Source organism: Mycteria americana, chromosome 5 (assembly GCF_035582795.1).
Source record: "Mycteria americana isolate JAX WOST 10 ecotype Jacksonville Zoo and Gardens chromosome 5, USCA_MyAme_1.0, whole genome shotgun sequence".
NCBI classification, from domain to species: domain Eukaryota; kingdom Metazoa; phylum Chordata; class Aves; order Ciconiiformes; family Ciconiidae; genus Mycteria; species Mycteria americana.
Window position 1 is genome coordinate 28,416,298 of NC_134369.1, and position 23,895 is coordinate 28,440,192.

Consider the following 23,895-nt stretch of genomic DNA (forward strand, 5'->3'; position numbering starts at 1 on the left):
CCTAGCTCATGTCCTGGAGTTGCCACAGACCTCTAGTACTTCTTCAGCATTCATTCTTTGTGCCTCAATTTCCTGTTTGTAAATGGAGATAACTGTTCCTCTGTATTTGTCTCTCTTGTCATATTTAAATGTGTAGGGGAAAGGGACTGCGGGGTTTCTGATACAATGGGGGCCTCCATTTTGCTTGTCCTTAGTGAAAATTACTAAAAAGATTGTGGGAAACAAAGTTTGTTTCCATGCAGGGTTCAAGAAGTACAGAAAAAGCTCAGCTGCAAATTTGAGAGGAAATATGAACATTGAGAACTTTCTCAAAGGATTTGCAGTTGGACATCTTGGGGTTTTGGCATAAGCTCCATTTTAGGAAACTTAAGAAAAAAAAGCAAACAGTGGACAGGATATTTTCTGGGGTTTTTTCAGTTCAGTAATATACAGCATTACCTGTTGTTAGCAGTGGAGACGGCTATCATCTTAAATATGTTAATTTTATTTTAAAAGTATCCCTTCAATGCTGAATATTAAAATTATTACAAAGAATTCTCTTAATTGAGATTTTTCTGGGCAGAATCCAAGGGTTCATTCAATCGTTGCTTCTCGAGTTTTCGTTTTAGGCACTACTGCCAGTTCTTTTGTGTAATCTTGTGACTTCAAAGACAAGGAAAGAGGGAGGTGGGCAGGAAAGCATTTAGGAAAATTATGTCTACCTATTTGAGTATCTCAATGAGCATGAAGTGTTGTTCATGGATTGGATAATCTTAGGAAGAGCATGTCTTTTGCCCTAGAAGCCTGCTTCCCACCTTGTGGTCTGTGAGTCTGAGAGACATGAGACAGTCATATGTGAAATGATGACAAAACATGCTTTTTCACTTCAGAAAAACATACATGTATGTTACCACGTGACCAAGGAAATATGAAAACAAGGTTGGGCAAAATAAATTTGTAAATTAATATTCAAAATGCAGCTTAGTTCTTGATTTAAAAAAAAAAATTACCATGGCAGATCTGCATGTGAGCCTGTGATATTTTTTGCTCCAAAATGTTAGTTGTTGCTTGGATGAAAATGATTGGGAAATGCTGATATTGACAAAGAAACCAACTCACAAATAATTTAGCTTCAGTTTTCCCAGCTGAGCCTGGGAAAGCAAAACTGGGTTGAAAAATACACTGGCAAGGTTTTAATTATGATTTTAATAATGAAGCTTGAACAAACCTCTCTCTACCAGTACATCAACTGCCCCCTCATGCTGTTTTCCCAGGTCTGATGGAGGAGCCCTGGGAAAGCAGTCTGTTAGCAGATGAGAGAGCATACTGATCAGTGTAACTTCAGTCAGCACTACAAGTGCTTGACATTTTGGAAAAACAAGATCGCTTACTCTGCTGTCTTTATCTGGGAGCAGGTGATCAGGTTCAGACAGTCAGTTTGTCATCTTAAGCTCTTTGTGGCTAAGACCTTGTTTGTTTTGCACTCTCAGAAGTGCCATTCAGTCTCATGGCAGAGTTAATAACACTGCGTGATTTCTACTGAGCACAGATTGCTCCTACAATGTGCCATGTTTATCTGGAAATAGACTGGTACTCAGGTTCCAGCATGCAGATGCCAGAGAGTTTGCTTCTGCCCATCTGCCTCGGCAATGAGCTGGGCTGTGTGTCAGTCCAGCTCTAGGAACCACAGCCAAGCTGGATCGTGGCTAGATTCCTGCTTTATCTGCCTTCACAGCAAATTGGGAAAGACGTTAGTAGAACTACTGCGAGAAAACAATAGGAAAAGAAAGGGAGCATTCTGAAGGCAAAGGAAGTGGGAGGAAAGGTGGGGAGGCCAGGGAAGGAAGCAACAGGGAACCTGTGAAGTTGAGAACTAAGATGTGAAGCACAGACACGAAAGGGTTCTTAAGGAATGGGTTAGCTGTATGGAGTGAAATTCAATTCTCTCAAAATCCATACAGTTACACCAGTGAGGAAGCTGCCCCGATTTGTTCATGGCTTCCCAACACTGCAGTTTCTGCTTCTGAAGACTCAAGCCTATCAGAAGTGTAACGGAAAGACTCTTTGGATTATGATACAAATGATGTAATATTCAAGGGACAGACCCTTCAGACAGTGGGAGGGCTGCAGCTCTAGGCACTTCTGAAACAGGAGAAAGTGGCTTCAGTGTTTTGGGCTAAACCACAGAACTATTTCCTTGTTCTGATTTCATTTCAGTGATGTATTTATCAGAAAACAAGTGAAACAGCCCTCTCGCAAGTTTATCTATGGTAAAATTGGTTTTACCCAAGGTTGCTATTATGCTTTAAGTTCACAGAGGATATACTATATCCTTGACACATAACAAAGAATGTAAACCCCAGCTTTAAATGCAAAACTCAAGTCAGTGCTGGCAGGGATTCACAAAGCAGTTCCTTCATGACAGTGAAAGCACTATAAACTCGGGAAGCTCATTTTCAATAGTGGCCCCTTAAATTGCACAGTTGAGCATGTAAGAGCACTATTGTGTCTATGCGAGCATGTGGAAGATTTGAAAGCTGAGGTCACATATAGTTGACTTTTGTTCATTTACAAAACAGTTTCATAGAATCAGGATGGAAAACAGAAAACACATACAAGTCTTAGGATACATTGCCCTGTACTTTTTTCCAAAATATCAGAATAATGATGTCACTGGGGGGTGGGGGGTGGCAGTTGTTGGAAAAATGCCAAGAGTGTCCCTGATGAGGAAGGGATCTTGTCTATAGAATCTGGAGCTGTTTAAAACTGTGATGTTTTGGGCAGGACTAAGCGCGCTCAGTTTCCTAGAAACCCTCTGCATGAGATCTGTGCATTAGGCCACAAAACAGGGGTAGGAGTCGGGCGGGCAGACAGATACACACACATTTTCGTGGTTTATTCACCAGGTACAGAGCAAAATTGCCTGGTGTGTGGGTTCATGAAATGGTCCTGTGACAGTGCAGGGGTAAATGTGTGAGATTGTTATGGGGGAGTACAGAGCGAGGACCAACGGAGGCCAGTTTGACAGGTCTGCAGAGCACAAATGTAATCTCTGCCTGAAAGAACCATGATCTGCTGCTCAAGGGGTATGACAAGCCAGCCTCCTGGAAAATAGCACTCTCAGTCCTTTGCAAAGGAATCAAATGAGGAACAAGGCTATTACCTCGTGTCAAACTGTGTCTAATAAAGAAATGGAAATCCCCTACTCTGCCACAAAGACCAAGGAGAGGTAGGATCATGCTGTGACACAAATAAATGAATAGTGAAACAGAAATGGAAAAACATGGGGCCAAACAGTACAAGAAAATCTCAGACCTTGAAATGATTGCCTGTCTTAAGCAATAAACTATAACAAAACATACGTTACAAATATGATCTGGTGGTGTAATCTAGTTTTGCTGTTACACAGAAATGGATTTGGGACCATAACTGTTAAATTCTGTGTGTATCTCCCTATTTTTATATCACATTAGGAAAAAAAGAAAGCCAACGCCAACAAATATCTGCACCTGGGGAGCCTTGTAACTGTTCATTACCAGATATATGAGGCATTAGCAGAGATATTTACACAGAGATGCTGGCGCATCTTTTTTCCTTCGCACCGCACTGTTAGACACTCGTGTTGTCTCTTGTTCTTCTAATAAGCTTTGAGGGTCCAGGTCCGCATCCCCCATCTTGTAGAGCACCATGAAATAAACAGGACTTCTTATCAGCACCAGGACCCGTCTTGCAGGGTCTGGCCTTTGCAGGATTGCAAATTCTTTAGTGCTGTCTCTGGTGTTATATGTGAGTGCAATGTCCAATTTACTAAAGCCCTTGCTCCTGAGGTATTGATTGTTACTGAGAGTAACAGTGTTATTTCTGCACACTTTTTCCTCCCTCAGTTTCTTTCCCTCCAACCCAGGAAGTACTTTTGTGAGCATCAGGACCAGTGAAGTGTGATTTCCCAGTGGGATAGTTGAGTTAAACCCCCCTGTGGATTCCCTGGTGTCTGTTGGATGCTGTTGGACTCGCGATAGACCCGTCCTACGTGCAAGAGCAGTAAAAGAGACGACCTCTTCTACACAGTTATCTATTTTTCTGCAATTTGTAGTTGTCAAACTTAATTGAAATTGTTTAACTGGCTCAGAAGTTATTGGCACGCACACAGAACACAACTGCACGAGCCGTATTTCCTTAGGAAACCAGGCTTAGGAGGGTTGCCTTTTCCTGTGTCACAAACATGGGCTCTTCATTTGGTTTGGTATGCATTTTTGAAAGGCTTTACAATCCCGCGGTGTCATTCTTTGTTTGAAGTTTCTCCGACAGATCTCCGAATGCATTTAGGCAGCTCTCACTAAGACACCGGTCAACGAGTGACCTCCCACCTTCCCGCTCTCTTTCTTTTGCGTCCCAGGGATCACCCCCGCTGCATCAGAAGCCCATCAGGCGCTACGGGGGGCACCCTGCAGACGGGGAGCAGGCAGCCCTCCCTCCTCCGGTGCCTCCTGCGAGCTCGGCGGGCTCCGGACTCACCCCCCGGCGGGGAGTGTCCCAGGCTGGCTGCCCCGGGCCACCGTCCCAGGGCTGCCGCTCCCGCACCCCCAAACGGCCGAGCCGCCGCCGGGGCACGTTATGCAAAGGACGAGTCCCCAGGCCTCCTTCGGCGACTCCGGCCGCGGGCACCCGGGAAGTTTACTGGCGAGGGACGGGGCAGACGAGAGGGGCAGGCGGCGGGCGGGAGGAGAGGGGGGCGGCGGAGCACGGGCAGAGGCGCGCCCACCCGCCGGGGCCGGGCCGAGGCGGGCGGGGCTGCGCCGGGCCGGGCCGGGCCGGGCCGGGCCGGGCGGGGGCGGGGAAGGGGGCACGGCCGGGAGGTGGAGCCGGCTGCGCTGGCGGCTCTGGCGCTCCGCGGCTGCCGGGCACGGGGCGCGCACGGCAGTGGGAGCCCAGCGCCGCCGGGAGCCGCCCGCCCCCAGCTCGGTCCGTCCCCGGGGAGCCGCCGCCGCCGCGGGAGCCTGCTGCAGCCGCCGGCAGGTAAGGAGCCGGGGTTCGCTTCTCGGTGCCCTGGCTGTGCGCGGCAGCCTTTCCTCGACCAGCCCTGCCGAGGGTCCCGTCCCCCTGCCAGGGCTGCCGGCTGCGGCTTGGCAGCACACCGCCCTCCCGCCGCCCTGGGACGCGCGGGGTGCCGGCTGGGGCACCCACGGGAGGGGGCTCGCCTCCCCCCGCCGCCGCGTTGTTTCCCCGGGGGGTGCGGGAGCGCCGTGGCTCCCCGGGGTGCTGGGCGTGCAAGTTTCTCGGGGCTGAAATGCCAGCCCGCCCGACAGTAACGCCGGCAAGGGAGCTGGCGGGGAGGCCCCCTGGCAGCCCGAGCCAGCTGAGCTCGCCCCGCTGGTAACACCCCTCCGGCGTCGGGCCCCGGGGAGCCTCTCGTGGCCGGTACCCGGGAGCGCCTCGGGAGTCTCAGAGCCTGCCCTCGATATTTCTGTGTTTTATGGCACCCCGCCCCCCTCCGGCAGCCCCCGTACTGTGAAGGCGAGCGGAGGAACGGCTGGGTGCCTGGCGGCGGTGCCTGGGGCGCTCCCGTCCGTCTGTAGCGTTTCGGGGTGTGCCGCCACCCCTGAAGTTTGGATGAGGAAGGTGGGAGTGTGTATTTATTTAACCCATGTTTCTGACTGCAGTCCGGTCCGGTAGGAATTTTCTCTTCCACGCTTTGCTGATGGGCAACCTGCAATCCCCCCGCCCCGGGTCAGTCCCTGCTTTCTGACAGAGACTTAGAGCTGCAACAACATGTTAGTGAGGTACCACCCCACTGGGATGTGTGGGGTTTATAAACTGTACAGCTGGGCACTTAAAGTTTTCTCATAACTTTTGTATTTAAATGTTGGAGTGAGCGAGTAGGCAGCGTTTTCAGATGCATTGTACTTGGGTGGTTTTCTGTGAAGTCGGTTTGGTAATTGTAATTTCTTTTTTCTCTAGCACTTCTCTCGGCAGTTAGTGAACTCAGCCTGATTACTGCTTGTATTTCTATAATAAGAGAAAATTTGAACACAATTAATAGACTCTAGGCACGTTATTTCACTGAATAGCCAGTGGCTACCAAAGCTACTTGGGCAGAAGTGTGCTGGAGATGGCTGTGTGCCTGGCTGGGTATACACAAATTGTGAGCACAGGCTTGCCCTGGATTTTTACTAGTGGGTAAAAAGTGTGTGGAGTTATTAAAGAGTTGTCTTAATGCAACAGGATGTATCCAAGTGTTTGATGGGTTCCACCAGTAGAATGATTATTTTGGCATTCAGTGCTTTTGTAAGGGGCGGCAGTTGTTCTGTCTTGAAAGTATACAAACTGAGAGCATGTGATGGGGATGTCATTGGGAGAAATAGGTGCGTTCTTTGTCTTTTTCATAATTTGGGGAGAATCTTTCAAATTTGACTGTGTAGCATAATGTACAGATGCGCTTCTTTATCATCTGCTTTCACTGAAATATTTGTATAGTATGTTAAAATGATTCAAATGTTCGACCCTCCCTGGAAGGCAGTTAACGTTTCTGTATTTGTTGTGGCCGAGGTACAGCTTTTGTTGGCGTAAGCTAGAATACCGTGCAATGCAGTTGCCATGAATTTAAGCGTAGTGGGGCGAGAAGAAGAAAGGAAGAGTTTTAACTTTTCTGAGATATGGCAGGCTGCCAGCAAAATCAAGATGGAACTTCTACTGGTTGTCCCACCCTTTCTGCAGAGCAGACCTTTCCCACGAGCCGCTTAGCTACCCAAGTCGCTGTGTGTTTAAACCCGCGAGAGATGCAGGTGAACGGGCTGGGAAAGGGGCAGGCGGAGGCGAGCCGCCAGCCCGCAGCCCCGAGGGGAGCCGGGGGGATGCGCTGCGCTGGGGCGCCGCGACCCCCGGGCCGGGGCCGGGGCTGGGGCCGGGGCCGGCTCGGAGGGAGGAGGGCTCGGGTGGGTGATGCTGGCAGTTTCCACGAGAGGGCTTTCTTGCTGTGCCGTGTCAGCGCGGCTCTTCCAGCAGAGCCTGTGCAGCGCCGGCCGCCCCTCCGCTTGCCTCGTAGGTACGGAGGAGCAAAATGAACTTGGGGGTGGCTTTCTCTCGTAGGGTAAGTATTTCAGATTTCCTTTGTAAATTATGGGGAAATCCCTTCATTCCCGCTGGGGTGTGAGGGTAAGACACCCTGGGAAGAACACCAGTCTTCCGTTTCCAGGCTCGCTTAAAACTTAGAATGGATCGCAGCAACTTAACTTCCCCACGGTGGAAACCCAGAAGAGGCTGAGTGTGTTTTTCACAAAGGTGGAGTGGGGTCTGAGTGTTTGCATCCTCGCCTCAGCTGATGGCAACGAGTGACTCTATCCCGGCGTGATCTCATTTTTGGCTGCTTTAACATGTATTATACTTCTCAGGGTGGGGCTGGGGGAAAGGGAAACGGGAATCATTGTGTGTGTATGAAAATGCTGAGCTATCCTTAAGTCCTTTGCCAAGTTGCCTGTGTGTTGTTTAATCCAAATAATTTCATACACGCAGCACTGCAGGTCTGTTTTAAAAGGTAGAAACTGTATCTGTAACCAGGAATAATACTGCGGCTCATAAAACATGAGTAACATCTGTTACTGTGACTTCAATTTGTTTCTCTCTTCTTGGAATAACCAAGCTGACAGCTCAGACAGTCAGGTTTAATGTCCTGTGCTAAACCTTTGGTCCTGCGTCCCGTGGCTAATTGTGACTCACAGAATCAATAAACCCAGCTCCCGCTCCGCTGCAGTGGCTCGATGGGGAAGCGGGAAGGGCTTCAAACCACCTCACTGCGTGGAGCTAGACCCTGACAGCAGACGATGGTGGACGAATTTGGGTTTCTGTAAAACTGGGTCTATCGTGTGCTTGCTGCTTTCAGCGCAGTAGAGCTGGCTGGGATCTTGGTGTTCTGTCAGCATTAGGGCTGAGCAAGTGAGAGAGAGGGTCTGCACTGCTGTAGGGGTAGTATTTTCCCTCCTAGCACCTCTTATCTTGCCTTAATCTATCCCATGTTGAATACTGTAGGCAGTTGAAGCAGAGCCATCTCAGGCTTTGATGTGTGTTTATTGGCTCTAGCGTCTCATTCTCTTGCCTTTTTTTTTTTTTTTTTCTTTTTAGTTAGGTTGCTCTCTTCCCACCCCACCTCCCCAAACAAAAAGAACTAGAGCAGAGGAGGCAAAAAGTGAATTAAGTGACTTCGTATTTTTGTGAATGGGTTTTCTTGCTTCGCCCCTGCCTTCCTTGCTGCCTTCTGTAAGATCCCTTCATAATTAAAATATTATGACTATTCTTATGGTAGCCCTTCACTGGTGGCAAGGATCCTAATTTGACATCAATGCAAAAATACTAGTTTCTGGCATAAGGGCAGATGACATTTCATCAGCTAATGCATGCCCATTTTTTTTTTTTTTTTAAACCACAGTGCTAAGACCATATGGGCAGATAATGAGTTTAAGCTGATAAACAGCTTACAGATTTGCCCAAATAAAGGACTTTCTTCCTAGAAGACACGTTTTTCTTTAAAATAAATAATGCAGTTCCTGTGTTTTTATTTAATTATCTCAAGTCCTGTCTGTTCTCACCAGGCTGCAGGAAAACAGACGCAACTGCTCTGGGAACAGAGGCTACTGGATTTATGGGGCTGTGGGTCTTAGATGAGGAAGGACTTGAAAAGAGAAGTTCAGATGCTACAAAATTGAGGTTTAAGGTATATCAATAAGCAGATGGTGGCCCAAGTTGTATTTGGAGAGTTATGTGACGTAGTGTGTAGTTCTTGCCATCTTGAAGATGAGTCATTGCATGAGGTGGTAGTAGGTCCAAGGTCTGTTTGGGAGCTATAATTAAAGCAGATGAACATCCATACTCCTTGGTAATCCTGTGAGGCTGCTGAAGCAGTCCTTGTTTGGGGGTATTGTTGCAAGATAGTCCCTACTTTTGCTTTTTTCAAGAGTTTTTTACTAATGTTAGTATGATTTTTTAATTTTTTTGTTTAACTTAAACTGACTTATCAATAACATGTGAGGAAAATATTTTGGATCCATTTTTCCTTTTTTTTTGAGGAAAAAAATAAACCCAAGTACTACAGTGAGGGTTGGAAATAACTTGCTTTGGGAAGTGGTGGTCTTTAGTTTTCACTTTAAAACAGTGACTCAAAACCAAGTAATGTGTTTGCATGAGAGGGTAAAGCCTGTGTATTTCTCCCCCAAGATGCATAGGAATGAGCTGTTTGGGATCTGAAATTGCTCATTCCCTTTTAAGCTGCTACTTAGGAGTTCTCCCCCCCCCCCCCTTGGAAATTATTGCTAATCTTAATTGGAAGTAGCAAATAAAGAAAGAAAAAGTTTATGCAGAAAAATCAGTCCAGAAAACTCCATTCTTTCTCATGATGCTTATTCCTTCTAAAACTTCCTTAAATTATTTTGTGTTGTCCATTCCCTCCCTTCCCACCACTTCTCAGCACTGGGCAGACTGCTGGACTTCAACTGTATTTCATATGAGGGTATGTTCCAGATGTCTAGATCTTTGCTTCCTGATGGTCGCTGCTATCTCATTTGTAATTGATGTGACAGCCGAGTTGCATTTGGTCCTACCATTGCTCATGACCGCACAGTTCAGCATTCCTCTGGTGTCCATTCCTTCCCCTACACCAACACTTCTTACTTTCTTTTCACTGCTCTTGCAGTCTTGAGTTTCCAGAATGGTGAATGAGTTATCCTATCCCTTAGTTCCAGAGCATTCGGGTGAATTTAGTGCCCACCAAATAGTTGACGAGACTTTTTTTCCTCCCTCCGCCTTGAAGCATTTAGCAGCTGCTTTGCTGTTTATCATTTGTGCATTGGTAAAGATCTGTCATGGGCTAATTTAGTATAAATTATCTGAGACTGAAAAAAGTGTCTATAGGAAGGCGGCGCATTGATCTTTTTTTGTTAACCACACCAGCTGTTAAACTAGTTTGTCAGCACGTTTTTATTTATTTTTGCACAGATAAGATTTAAAGAAACAAATGATAAAGATGTTGTACTCTTACAAATTGACCCCAAATGGGATTTGTTTCTGCACCTCTGCCGCCTTCTGTTCTCTAGCAATGGGCTTGAAGGATTTCCATTTCCCCAAAGTTTATAAGAAGCAGTATGTACTCTTCCAGGGCAGTGGAGCTGTGCTGGAGGTGCTTTCCTTCATTGGTCTTCCTCAGAGCTAGAGGCAGAGAGGCTCAGTATCCTGATGGGTTGTATATCTGTGATTTTTTTGGATCTGAATTGCCTTGGCAGGTGTCTTGATACAGGAAGCTTTGGATGACCACATGCCTGATGTGAATGCTTCGCGTTTTGTGGACTAATATGCAGCGGATATTGCATGACAAATGAGAGTATTCATGTGGTGTCAATTTACCCTCACCAAATTCAGCTAAAAGAGAACCAAACCCAGTATCTTGTCAGTGTCCTTAAAGGCGATGGAAGTGGGTTTTTGACTATCACAGGTTTTTAGTACGGGTCTTGCTTCTGCCCTGGATCCCTCCTGTCTGTGTAGTCCCTCCAACAAGGTTTCCAACGATTGGTAAGTCTCTGGGGGTTCTTGTCCTTTGGGGCTTTTTTTGGCCATCAGGATGTTCCCTTTGCTATATATTTACTGAATAAACCTGGTCTAAAGTGGAAGTTTCCAGCTACTTGAGAAATAAATTGCAAGGTCACTGTAGAAGAGTCAATTCTTAAACCCAAATGAAGTTCATATTTTTTAGACCAGTGTATCTCTTCAGGAAGAAACAGAGGATGCTTTTGATGAAATAAACAGTGCTGAAACTGAATCTCCTCCATTGTGCTTGATATTACTTGTTTCTGTGATTATTAAAGGGGCTGCGTGATTTTGTGAATTAGGGCTTAGGTCTGAGCTTGCTCAGCTCAGCTCAGCTGTTGATTGCCTGTGTTTAGTTCATCTCTATTCCTGCCCTTCTGTCTCCCTCATTTAGTTGGTGCATAGCTATGTTAGAGGGGGACTTTCTTGGAGTGTCTGTGGTGTGATCTGGAGTCTGCCCTAGTCAGTCTTCTGGAAGCAGCGTAACCAGTATCCTCTTTACCCCTGACGTCTGTGATGTTAGTGTCAGGACGAAACCTTACAGTGGTTGTTGATCCTGGGGAAGTGGAACTGAACCAAGCTGCTAATGTGAAAAGTCATGTAGTATAGCAGAGATAGTAATAGCTCTTATTCTTTCAGACTTCTCACTTGAGTCATAAACAGCTTTAAATGCATTTTATGCCATCCCAGATGTCTGGAAAGCCAACAGACAGATGAGCGGAATGGGGTATGGGACCATATGGTGACTTGTTGACTGTGGGTCAGTGGCACAGCCGGGCAGGGCCTCGGGAGCTTAGAGGCCCTGGCTGCAGCTCAGGTTGTATATATTGTGCATGATTACAGTACTGACTGTTTCTGCAGCTCTGTGCTTCTCATAAGGCTCAGCACTGAAATTGTAATGCTAGCAGCTTTTTTTCATGGCCCAATGCCCAGTTTGAAGAAGGGTGATTTTGGTCACGTTGCTAGACATACGTATTTATGGCCCCGTTTCATCTGTTGAATTTAATCTGTTGGGGTATTTTTAATGTTATTATGGAAACAGTTACTCTATTTATTCCTTATGAAAAGCTCAGAGTATGACAGTCTATGAGGAAGGAGTTTTAGAGTAACAAAGGTTGCACTAAATGATGGTGTCTACGCTTCTTCAGGAAAAATGCTCTAAATGAACTGACTGGCAGTTTGCCTGTTCTTGAGACATGGACCTCACAGGGCACTGAACCAGAACACGCTATGCTGGGAAAGCAACGGCAGGGTTTGTTCTTGGCTCACTTGATGGCATATCTCATTTTCTTGGGGAGCGAAGAGAACCAGATCTTCTTGTACAGAGAGAGCTTATGCCTATACTGGCTGGTTTCTCAGACCCTCTGAGAACCTGTTTCTCATGGAAGTCTCTGGGACCTGTGTGTACCTTTCAGATGAACTTCTCAAAACCTGCTGCCAGGGTAAATGAGATAGCAGTATGGAAATTCAGTGGATTTTGGAATGGGAGTCACTATCACTGTTGTCGATGTACTTATTTCTGTAATCGTTTGAAAACAGCAGGCTTTTTGATGTCAGTCTTGGCTGATAATAATTGGTGGGACTTAATAATGATAATAATGTGGTGGATCTACAGTGGACATGTATGAGAAATAATTGAGAATAAAGGATTGAATGTCTCAACATGTTCTTAAGAGGAGTGGACTTTGGATCTGATGTGTTTTTGAACTGCTGACTACCCTTTGTTCCTGTTAATGTCAGAGGGGATTCTCGGAGCTGCTTAGAATGAGGTGCTTATTTTGTGTTGATCAACAAAGCTTTTGCTTCCCATGGGAATATGGCTGACGCACAGACACGTAACAGGGATCTTCTAGAGTTGCACCAAGCTGTTTTTCAGAAGAAGATACAGGAAAAGCTGAGAGCTAGTTCTGGAAATGCTCGAGGCACAAGGCTGGAAGCACCAATAGATCTCTTTGACCTACATTTTGCTTTGGCAGCCTGAGAATTCACAATGTAATACCTTGCTGATGTGATGGATGACTCTGGGTTGCAGTCTTGAAAAAAGACGTTCCAAACTGATAAGGATTTCAGCTTACAGTGATGCTTTGCCAATTAAAAACTGATTCTCTTCTTGTAAACGTTAAGGGAAACATCAGTCAGGAACAACAGTCTGATGAGATTAAGAAAGAATAGGGCTTCCCAGAGACTGGCTGGATTAAGAGGGGTTTTTTTGTTTTGTTTTGTGTCTCCCCCCACCACTACCCCCCACCCCCCCCCCCCCCCCCCGTGCTGAAAGGAGCAGAAGGTTTCATGCTTTGCATTTTGTGTGTTCATATTTTGATACTGCAGTGGGGAGGGCTTGGCAGGAGAAGAATCAGAGTTTAGTTTAAAAACATTAATTTTCTTTGTTAATACCACTGCAGATAGTTCCAAGTTTCAGTTTGTAGTGGATTTCTTGTAGTATTTCTGTAACATGATGCTCTTTGGGAACAGCTTTGAAGCTCTGCACTAGGCTTGGGGAGCAGAGGGCATTAGGAGGGGGGTTGGACTCTCACTCCCAAGTCCTATCACTGATTTTACTGCTCAGAACTGAGAGGTGCAAATGCCAGCATCACTAACATCAGCCCTCTTTGGCTCTGTGGACTCTGTGGACTGTAGACCCTCTTTGGCTCTGGGCAAGTTACGTTGCTTTTCTGAGCATCTGTCTCGCCAGCTGTGAAGATGAAGACAGTACCCCCAGCATGTGGGTATGATGAACATTCTTGTTAGCTAATCTCGGTGAAGTGCATTGGAACTGTGAAGCGTCATGGGTTGTTGTTTGAAAGTGTGAAGGTTTAAAATGGTGTAAGCCGCAAGCTTGCATCTTTGTTAGGGAAGAGAAGTAGTAACTGGGGGTCCCTCTGGGGCAACAGGGGCAAAGGGTTTGTGAGAAAGAAGAGGAATTTGCCTATGATGGAGGACCCGAGTGAGAAGTATGCCTCATTCTAACCTTTTACACAAGGCCTAAATGGATTTACTTGGAGCTTCGTAAAGTGTCTGTCCAGGGCTGGATTTTGCCCTCATACCACAGGGTGATGCAGTTGCATTTCCTTTTGTTGTTGTTCCAGTCCCCCCTCCACACACTTGCTTTTTATGATCAAAGCTCCCTTCTTTAAAGATATGCCAATGACTTGTAATAATGCTCAGAAGATCCCCTATGGGGAACAGTTCTGATTAGACACTGAGGAATTCTTTAATTCTCTTCATACTTCTTACTATTATGAACATCTTGTTGATAAAAGGTGTGGCTTTTTCCCCTTGCTGTTACTACCTCTTCTTTGGCTCCCCTCCTCCCCAGACGCTATGCTCGTTCTTTATGCTCTCCCATTGTCTTGTTTTATATAAACTCAGTTCCTTGGTTCTTGCATTCAGTTCATTCTTTTATCTTCTACATCACTCAATGAATGCTTAAAATAATAAATATTAATAATAGGGCTCTTTGAACCAGCAGGTTCTTTGCTGCTTAAACTCACCTTTTCCTGCTGCTTATCCCCTATTAAAAGTTGCTGTAATCTGCAGATTGTAGCTGTAATAACTTCTGCAGCAGTGGCTGGGTTTGTGACAAGTGTAGGATTATAGCTCCAGGTGGGGAAGTGGCAGCAGGAGCAGAGATCCTCAAAGGCACAAAGATGTTGTTTCAATTGAAATGCTCTTAGCAATAAAGGAAGAAAAGCCAAAAAATTTAGTGTGGGAATAGAGCTATTTATCTAAATAGCCCTTCTTACACAGGTTTCCACGAAGTGTCAGTGACCTATATAGGATAATCCTGTATTGCACATAAAATCCTGTGTTTAGAAGGGGAAAAGCATTCTTTCTGGAGAACATAGTTTAAGAAGGCTGTACTTTTGGAGATGCTCTCAAGCCAATTCATAGGAAGCGTCTTAAATCAGCAAGACAAGCTGTGAGATACATCTGTGATATTACTGTATGTTTTCTTTTAATTCCCTCTGCAGAGAGGTTTACCTCTCCTTAGAGCTGAAGAAGAAAAAGACGCTGTCTGCCCCAGTGCGTAAAGTTGTCCACATAATGTACAGGCCAGGCTCTAAAGCTTTTACCACACACACATGTACACGTTCTTTTGGATATCAGCAACACTTTTACTGTCTCAAATCACACAGACTAAGGAACAAATAAAGTAAACAGGAATGGAGCATGTGAGGTTTTCCCACCACACCACCTTTCCTCTGTTTAACAATACAAGCTGCTGGTTTAGGTGAAGAAGAGAGAATCCTGAGGTGTCAGGGCAAACTTCAGGAAACCTTATTTGTTTCTTCTACACAGTGTTGGCTTGGCCCTACTTAGGGGAGGCAAGCTGTTCCTAAGCAGAACTTCTGTTGGGTGGGTTGCTTCCAGGCTTATGTCTTCAGCAGAAACCACACTAGTTACTACTTGAGGCTAGGACTGGCTGGGAGTTTTTCAAGGAAACAATTTGCCTGCAGAAAATGCTGATTTATGGAAACCAGTACTGCTTTGTGGGAAAGGGTTGGTCTCCACTCAGTTCTCCTTGGTTGAATTTCTTGAGTTTGGGATAGAATTTCTTAGTCAAAACAGAGATGCTGGTTAGGAGCCAAGTGGTTTGGGTTTTTCACCTATGCTGTCAGAAATCCAAAACAGGGTCCTGAAAGCAAGTTTCCTACACACCAGAAACGCATGTTCTAACCGCAGGACTGCTGTTCTAGAGCACGTGGGTTTTTGCATGAAGGATTCCAAGGTGGATTCCAAACCTTCATCCCTGTGTGAAATGAAAAAATATTTTAAGTCTCAAAAAATGTGGTGGGATGAGGAACTAAGTTCCCATCCAGGTGTCCTTGTGTCTCCTTCAGTGGCCTTGCTGTCTATCCTCACTGGTTCTGCAGGTTCTTGTCTCCTCTGGGTGTGCTCTTCACAGAGTGGAGCGAAGAATCTCTGGAGACCTTGGCAAAATAATCAGCATGTCAGTCACAAGAGGAGAGTGACTGACCCTGAAGCACTGCCGGTGTGTTTTGGCAGGGTCAAGGCTATACAAGGCTATATAGCTCCTACATCCCTGCTTTCTCTGAGGAGTATTATTAGAAAAGCACCTTAAGCAGCCAAGGAAAATATAGCTGAACACTACTGATATGTTTGTGCCTGGGCCATTATTGTTGGGCAGGGTAGGAAAAATAATGCTTGGGGCAAGAGAGGAGCTTATTGGAACCGGATGAAACACTCTCCTGCTGGTTTGATTGCAGTGAGCTCAGCAAAAGCAAGGGTAACACATGGTTTCGGTAATAGGCCTCTTTCTTCCAGTTTCTTCTCTCCCTCTGTTTTATGGAGAGGAGAGGAAAGTGGTCCTCTCTTCATCCTTTCTTAATTCTCCTTGGAGAGCGAGGACATAACAAGAAGAAAGCCAGAAGGGGATCTCAGATAAGCTAGGTCTGTGCTTAGCCAGGGCATTTGTTCTCTGTGGTTGCTCTCTGCATCATCAAAGGGCCTGGATCTGGTTATTGCAGGGCAGCTCAGCCACCCGAATCCCGATGCGCTGTGTGCTGCTTGGCTGCCGAGGGGAGCTTTCAGGGGCTTCCTCTGTTGTAAAAGGTGGGATTACAAAATTGAGGTGCACACTCCAGTTCCCATCATAGGAGAATGCCACTCTGCCTTTACTTTGTATTTTGTTCCCCCTGCTTTTAAAAAAGGTGGGGGGAAAGGCTGGGGGTTGAAGTTTCATCATTGCATAGGCAAGGACAAAACACTTCTCTTAAAGGCAAAACATTCCGGGCTCTTGCTGTGTATTTGAGGTTTAAATAACGGGAGTTTCCTGTTTCCAAGAAGCCAAGTGCATCCTCAGATGGTCTCTGCTAACATGTTTTAAGAAGACTTTTGCTCATCTTGTGGTAGATGAGGAGTCTGAGCTTGCCTTTTTGGTTTCACTCCTCGTTCTCCTTCAAGTTAAAGTAGGAGGCATAAGGCGTGTTTATAGCACACAGAAGCATGGGGCAACAGAAGGCCTGAGCTAGTGGAAACCAGAACCAGGATCTCCATACAGCTCTGTTGGGTACAGCACAGAGGAATCCACAACACACAGTCAACTCTGGAAATCATGTTATATCAAAGCACTCCTGGATGTGAGATGAGCTCCAATGTGCCTGCGCCCCAGGCAGAGATGCAGACCCCAGATAGGGAGTGTTTGAAAGAACAAATGAAAACACTCTAAGCCTTGTTTTTATGTTGTTTTCATGATTAAGAAGGCAATACTTATTTTCAAATATTAAATGACAATAATCTCTTAATATGCTTTCACAAAAAGTTGATCTAAGAAAAGAAAACATTTCTCTTAAATTAATCAAGTCTACGTCTTCTATCTTTGATTGAAATATCAGCAGCTTTGTGCCTCTTGCTTCTTCTGGTTACAGTCATTAAAGGAACCTCTAAGAGGCTGATTGCTAAGGTTCCGTAGATCCTCAGGAGGGTGAAGGTAAGCTGCTGCTTTTCTTCAGAGGCTTAGACTGTGCTGTTAATGATAGCTGGCATTTGGGAATTACATGAGACCTTTTTAGGGACTAGACTGTTTGCCCACAAAAGTCAGTTTGCATATTCTAATCAGTGAATGACCAGGCTTCTTTGCATCCATTTCATGTCCATATCCTGCACATTTGTTAAGTATATTTAAATTGCTGAGAAAAGCAAGGTATTGATTTAAGACTTCATTCTTTTCTTCTTCTGAATCAGGGAGGGAGAACTGAAAAAAAATTAGGTTAGTGTGAAAATAGTTCCAGTAAATTGAGAACTTAGATGTATGGTTGAGCTGCACTGCAAATTCGTCCTGTTGAAATAAGGACAGACACTAGGATAGTGTTGTGGAGGGTTTGCCAGAACCCAGAGCAGGGCTGCGTGCCCCAGCTGTTCCCTGAGATTGACTTGCAAAATCCTTTCTGTGGCTGCAGCTGTATTCCTGTGGGCTTCAGTGTTGCAGTCTAGGACTGGTCATTTAAAGCTGAAGGAGCCCCAAAGAAGCCGTGTAGTGGATCTGTTTCCCTTAGCATCCTACAAGATTACACCTGTAGACTGTCCTTTAACATGAAGCTGCAATCTTCAGCTGTAGCCTTTGATTCTTTATGAAGTGCAACAGTATGGAGTGGGACCAAACATTGATTTTTTTTTATTTTTTTTTTTTAAATGGAATATGATTAAACGTAAAAGCACCTGAATCTATCTTGCAGCTTTGTAGGTAACTCTGCATGGACAAAATTTGTCACTTCCTTCCCCTTTCCTGTTCTACTGTCCCTGAGCTTTTTTCCTTGTGACGAATTCTGCCTAATAAAGCAAGGATTTGTCCAGATACGCTGTTGTTTAGCAAGGAGGTGGTGAAACAGATGCAGTTGTTGAAACTGATAAGGTAATTTTCTCACCCTTCCAATAACTGTAAATGCGTTCGAAAGAGGATTAGCATTGCTCGTAGCATTTGTTATTGTGTGTATACTCCTAGACATAAATCAGAGATTGACTGGTGGATAATGAAACAGTGCAGCGTGCCTGAGTGAACAGATTGGGCAGGCATCTGAACTGTCCATGTACTAGCCCACCAGAATGAGTCTGTTGCTCAGAATTTTTCTGGCAGATGTAGCCTCTCTATTTTGTGTCACAGTGATTATCTACCACTTGTTTACTGAGTTTCTGTGTGGTCCACATTATCTGAACATCTCACAGTTGCAAATGGATTGTAGCTTTGTAGCACCTTTTTGAGGCAGAGAATCCTGTTTACCAATCCCATTTTACTGATGTAAGTGAAATCTAAATGACTTGCTGAAGGTGTCATAGGAAACTTGTAACAGCCTAGAAAATAAGAAATCTTGCTTTTAAGGAAGAGCCAGAGTCACTCTTTCTTCCTTCATAGCACCTATCCAAATTTTGCTTAGAAAAGGTATCTTGGGTTTAAAAAATGGGGAGGGAATATTTCCTGTATTATAGGAAGATTTTTCGCAGCGAAATAAATGGCTTGCTTTGCTGTCCTCTTGAAGCCAAATGTCCCATATAGTTCAGTGATATGTTGTTAAGGCCTTCTCTTCTTTTGATCGCGTTAATTGTGCATTTACTAAATTTGGATAGAGCACCTTTTTGTCTCTAAATGAAGCTCTGTTTGTGGGTTGGGTTTTTTGGGGGCGGAGAGGGGTTGTTTGGTTGGTTTTTTTCTCATGGAGAAACAAAGATCTTCTAAAGTTTTGGAAGGATTGGGAGGTGGGGGGGAGTTCTTGCCTCAGCCAAAATAGCCAGCATTTTGTGGTTTGGGGTATGCATTAGAGTGTGGGAGACTACAGGTCATGGTCCTGGGATCTGAACCTCCTTTTTCCACATCATACTGCAGGGCACTCACTGCTACTCTTGCCTTCTTTTGAATGCCAACTTTTGACCTGTAAAACTTTCTTAGAAGTGTGCACAGGTTTATAACAATTATTTTGCTTTGAACAGACTGGCTTTTTCAGACTGCTTACCCCCAAAACAGTGTTTGCGGAGAGGATCTAATCAGGCCTAATAGGCCTTAACAAGTTAGTGACTCCTTGAGTCCTGCCATTCAGTGGTGTCTGAGGAGCGATGTGGTCCTGAAGCATTTGCCTGTTTTCACTGCAGCAATCTTAATCAAAGCCACGAAGTGAGATGGCTGCTTTCTCTGCCCTGAGGCACTCCTGGGTGCTTCCTTGAGAAAGCGATTTGCTTTGGAGTTGTTAAAAAGGCACACGCTGTAAAAAAAACTTCCCAGGCACAGGTGTGGAGGTGCTGAGTATTAATGCCAATTGTGCAGTTCAAAATCACAGCTTTGTTCTTAAGATTGTAGTAGTGTTAAAAAATTCAGCCTTGATCTTGATGAGACCTCAAGTCCCTGAGCTTGTGTTGAATCAAGGTCAAGGTTTTTTAATTTGTTCATTTTTCAGCGATGCTGAGTACCTTCCGTGGCAGCTGAAATTAGTGGGGGCTGTGTGTGCTCGGCGTTTTGGAAGGAAAACAGCGCGTGCATGTGTTGTGAGCTGCGACGTACAGAAGCCAGGATCTCTAGGGGGGTTGCAGTATCTAAGATGATGCCCCTATAGTTGTTTCTTAATTAAACCCCAGACACTTTACATGGCTTCTCTTGAACTTCAGGACTCTGCTTTTCTTGAGCATATTTGAGACTTCTAGCCTGGCAACTCCTTGGAGCTTTCTATTAAGGTATTAAGGGGAGGAAAACCAGTTGGTTGCCTCAAGCTGAGGAGGAAATGCTAGACTTGAAGGATTATCTCAGTGCAATGAATTTTAAAGACTTTTGCTACACATGTGTGGAAAGCTGTCAAAATGCTAATGGTTCTGCTGTATTTTTTAACCCTTTCAACATACGGAGCTGTTGGAGGGGAGGTGAGAGTGATGTTATTCAACTGCAAAAGGACAGTCCAGCCAGAAATTAAGTTTTAAGTAGCTTTTCATCTGTTAACCACAGTTTATCCCAAGGAAGAATGATGCACCCATCGTTTGGACAGACCAATTCTGTATGTTCAGTTGAGCCAATCTGCAGGTGTGGTGTAGGTCAGGTACTCCCTGCAACCAACATCCTGCAGGAAAGGCTAGCACAGGGCTGAGGATCTCCATCGCCCCCCAAAAAAGTGAAGTTGGAACCAGGTTGCTGTGGCTGGATGACTCCTGCAGACTCGGGAGTCAAGACTCGGGACTCCTGCAGCCCCTTCCTGGGGTGGCTCAGGGAGCAGGCTGGAGGTTTGGTGCTTCCCCACCCAGTTTTTGGGACACGCACCCTGCCTGCAGTGTCGTGGATACCTCTGTTGTGCGAGAAGTCTGTGTGGCTGCTGGGGCACGGGGAGTTCTGCCACCTCCAGAGTATGTCAGGTACGTACCTGAGGGGCCCTGGGATGGGATGGATCATCTTACCTGCGACAGGTTGAACATGTCTCCTACAGTAGTGCAGGCATGTCCTCTGTTTCCTTACTCTAGTTTTTCGCCAAGGAGACTCTGATTCTCGTGGCTATCTTGCCTCACCTAACCAAGGGAAGATGTGGGCTCTAGGTGGACATGCAGATCAGAGTGTGTGTTTGCTGTATGGCAGCTGTGACCCGGGCAGCAAGGCTTGTCTGAGATGCTGAGCAGGTACTGTCTTTGCAGTAGCTCTGTGCTGCTGCGGCTACCCTGCTGCTGCCCAAAGCAGCTGGGCTGGTTAAGGCTGCACAGGAGGCAAGCAGGCATCTTCCTCTGGGGATACTATCTGTATCTGTGAGGAACTTCTGTTCCATTTATTTAGGTTTTTGGCTGAGGGTTTTGACATGTTAGAAATATCTCATTCAACTCTACAGAGATTCTGTTAATGTTCTGCTTTGGAGCCAGGTAAATACTTGGATAACTGGTGATATAAATAACTGAAATTGTGAGTGTTATTAAACCCATGAGATTCAGTCATTCCTGTAGCTGTCTCTGAAATATCTTAGAGCAATGGGTCTGTCTGTGCTTATCTTTTTAATCAGGACTAGCCAGGCAATTTCAGCCCCCCGGAGAGCCCAAATCACTGAGCTGCAGGGTTATCTTTGCCATTAAGGTTGTGGCTTTCAGGTTTCAATGAACTTTCACTGTTTTGGTTTGTTTTTTATTTTTTTAAGGCATATTTACTGTTAAATATTAGCTGCCAGCTTATTTCATATCTTCAGAGCATCAGTGTTTTCCATTTGCAGCTGAAGAGTATGGTTGCCAACCCGTACCACCTGGGGGCAGGAGCAAGGGCAGGCAGCATAAAAAGGAGTGCTGCAGGGATCTGTTTGGGGTTGGTGCCAGGAGGACATCAGATGAAGCAAGGTAAAGGGATGGGATAGCAGTGAGAGACTGGGGAATAGGCTTTTCCTTTCTCATTCAGCATGAGTATGATGAGGTATTGCTTTGCTTGGGGCATCCTCAGCTAGATTGGATAGGACACTGGGGAAATCAGCTTCAGGGAAAACTGTTTTGACTTAAATTGTTCTAAGTGATATGGTTGGTGCACAGTGCACTAAGCATTGGGGTACTCGTGACATCTAGTATATGTGTTGACTGTGATTTCCTGTGTGGCTTTTAGAAAATTTATTATTTTGAGACAGTGTGTGTGTATTTATATATTTGGGAGAAGGAATAGATATTTGTGCCCCCTCCCCGTATTTTTCCCAGCATGGACAGTTACAATCCACTTGTCAATCTCATGTATACTTAAAGGCTGTTTTCAATGGACTCTTCTCTCTCTGCTTCTTGCATTTCTCAATGGGTGGCTTTAGGTATTGCAAACAATACTTTTTAATAAGAAATTATTCTGCATGAAATGTTTGTGATCACTGGAAAAAAAATCTTGTTACCTTTTTCTAACTTAGAGTTACTTGTTTTCTTGCACAAAATATATTTGCTTAATCTTGAAAATTTAAGATTGCATGCATAAATAGATGGCTCTTAGTGTGTCTGTAGTTGTTTTGCAGACAAAAATCTTAAACTGTGCAACTGCTTTGCAGTTTCCATTTGAGTTTTTTGTGTACGTAAAGAGAAGGGAGCCTGAGCTGCATTCTTCCACCACACCCCCTTCTTCCATGCTAGAAGATGGAGGTATTGGCAGCAGGAAAAGTAGGATTTACAGAGGAATGTATGTACGTGACATATCAACCTCACTTCTGTGATTAAGTATGCAGTTAATCTCTGCAGATTAAATACTAAACACAAATGCAAAACAAAATCCTCTACTGTTTCTGAAGAAACATGCCATTTAGAGTTGGGTTTTTGGATGAGCCTGTGAAGCAGGTTGCTGGGCTCGCCAAAGGGGTAGTGGGATATGCAGGCATGGTCTGTGAAGGGTGTTTATTGGAAGGGGATGGGTCACCCTCTTTGATAGAAAGCTGTGCAGGTGTTTGTTTTATTTAGGGTTGCCTTGGGAGAGTAATTCTTGTGCAGAATAGAATAGGAATCTCTGCCTTCTTCCTTTTATTTTTTTAATTGCCTGCATAATTTAAAAGCCCTAATTCTCCTTTCTGTTGACTCAATGAGGAAAGAAGGGATGCTGAAATGCTGATTGTCGGAAACCACAGTCTAAAACTTGCAAGTTGCCATCCCACAGCTGTTGGCCTTGTTTGCATGTACTAATCTATGTTTCTGAGGTGAGAAGGGTCGTAAGAGATCCAGCCCGTAACAGTTAACAGGGAAAGTTCCCTGTTTGCTAGGACTGGACATATCTGTGCTCTCCTATCAGAGAAACAGAAGTTCGGCATATTGGAGTTGTTATGCTCTGAGAGATTTCAGTCTTCATTGTAGTAGTAATTATTTCCATGAAGAAGCTTGGTATTTCCAGATTCCCAAGATTGAAGACACCTTGTCCCAGGTTATGCACCAGCATGATGGGTAGGACACCTTCTGGGAAAGGGAAAGTGCTTGGTTCAAATATTGGCTTGAAGTTAGGCAAAAAAGCTGTATGAACCAGTCTGCAGTATTCCAGAAGCCAGGCACTCAGTCAAATTACCAGCTGTTGGATGAGCCGTGGTTGTTGTCCGTGTGTGTGGTCTTAGCCCATGGCAAATGAAAGGTAATGCAATTTGGCTGAACTCTATCACTGCTAAATTAAATTACATTGCATCAACTGCAGGGGATGAGCATGCAAATGGAGAGCTACCACACCTCAGTTGATATACAGCCTACTGTTACTCCAGTGTACCATAACTTCATTGGGGCCTCCACTTGAGTGTCCTGGTGACCAAGCAATAGGTAACAGCCAGTTGCAAGGAGAAGGAAGATCTAGTTGTGCCTCCAATTAGAGAATATTGTCCCTAAATCTCATAACATTTTTAGTTTGGGGAGTTCAGGCTGCTGAGTTTGCGATTGATGGAAATGGAGGGTTTCAGCAATTATTGTACCTACTTTAAAAAAAAAAAGTTTGCCTTTTCCAGCAGATGTTGACTCCCTTGCCAGTAGGGAGGTCCTCTTGCCTGTAACAGGCACTGGTGCCAAACATTTTTGTTCTCTTGGGAATGTGTTTCCTGAAAGGTTCCTTTCATCTGCAGTGAATTCTTGTGCTTTAAACACAGGAAACGTTACTGGGGTTTTTCCAAATATCTGTAAGAACTTTTTTTAACTGAATTAAAATTGTCCGATTTGATAGTAGACCAAGCAGCAGTCTGTCCTCATCTTCAGTTCCTTTGTCTCTAGGATCAGAACCTTGTCTAGGAATGCCAGGAGGTACTGAATGACCTGATCTTGCCCATGGACGATTCAACAGGCCTTGGCAGCCTGGAGCCATGCCCAGTTTGGCTGCCATAATTGGGTTTGAAAGGGAATTGGTGTAAAATGATATTGGAAAGGACATGGGATGGAACTTTGGTTCCCCTGCATTTGCAATAGGAAGAG

At 45.1% G+C, this 23,895-nt stretch overlaps 1 protein-coding gene across 9 annotated transcripts in view; it reads left to right on the plus strand.

Moving 5' to 3' along the window:
* The window catches only part of TSPAN18 (tetraspanin 18), a 171,875-nt gene that overhangs the window by 40,129 nt on the left and 107,851 nt on the right, over positions 1–23,895 (plus strand). The window contains exon 1 of one of the 9 annotated variants that reach the window (XM_075502547.1): positions 4,845–4,995. The exons of the other annotated variants lie outside the window; for them this stretch is intronic. The gene's annotated coding sequence lies outside the window, so the exon portion shown is untranslated. Of the gene's footprint in view, positions 1–4,844; positions 4,996–23,895 lie in introns of those variants that run through there. 9 annotated transcript variants of the gene reach the window in all.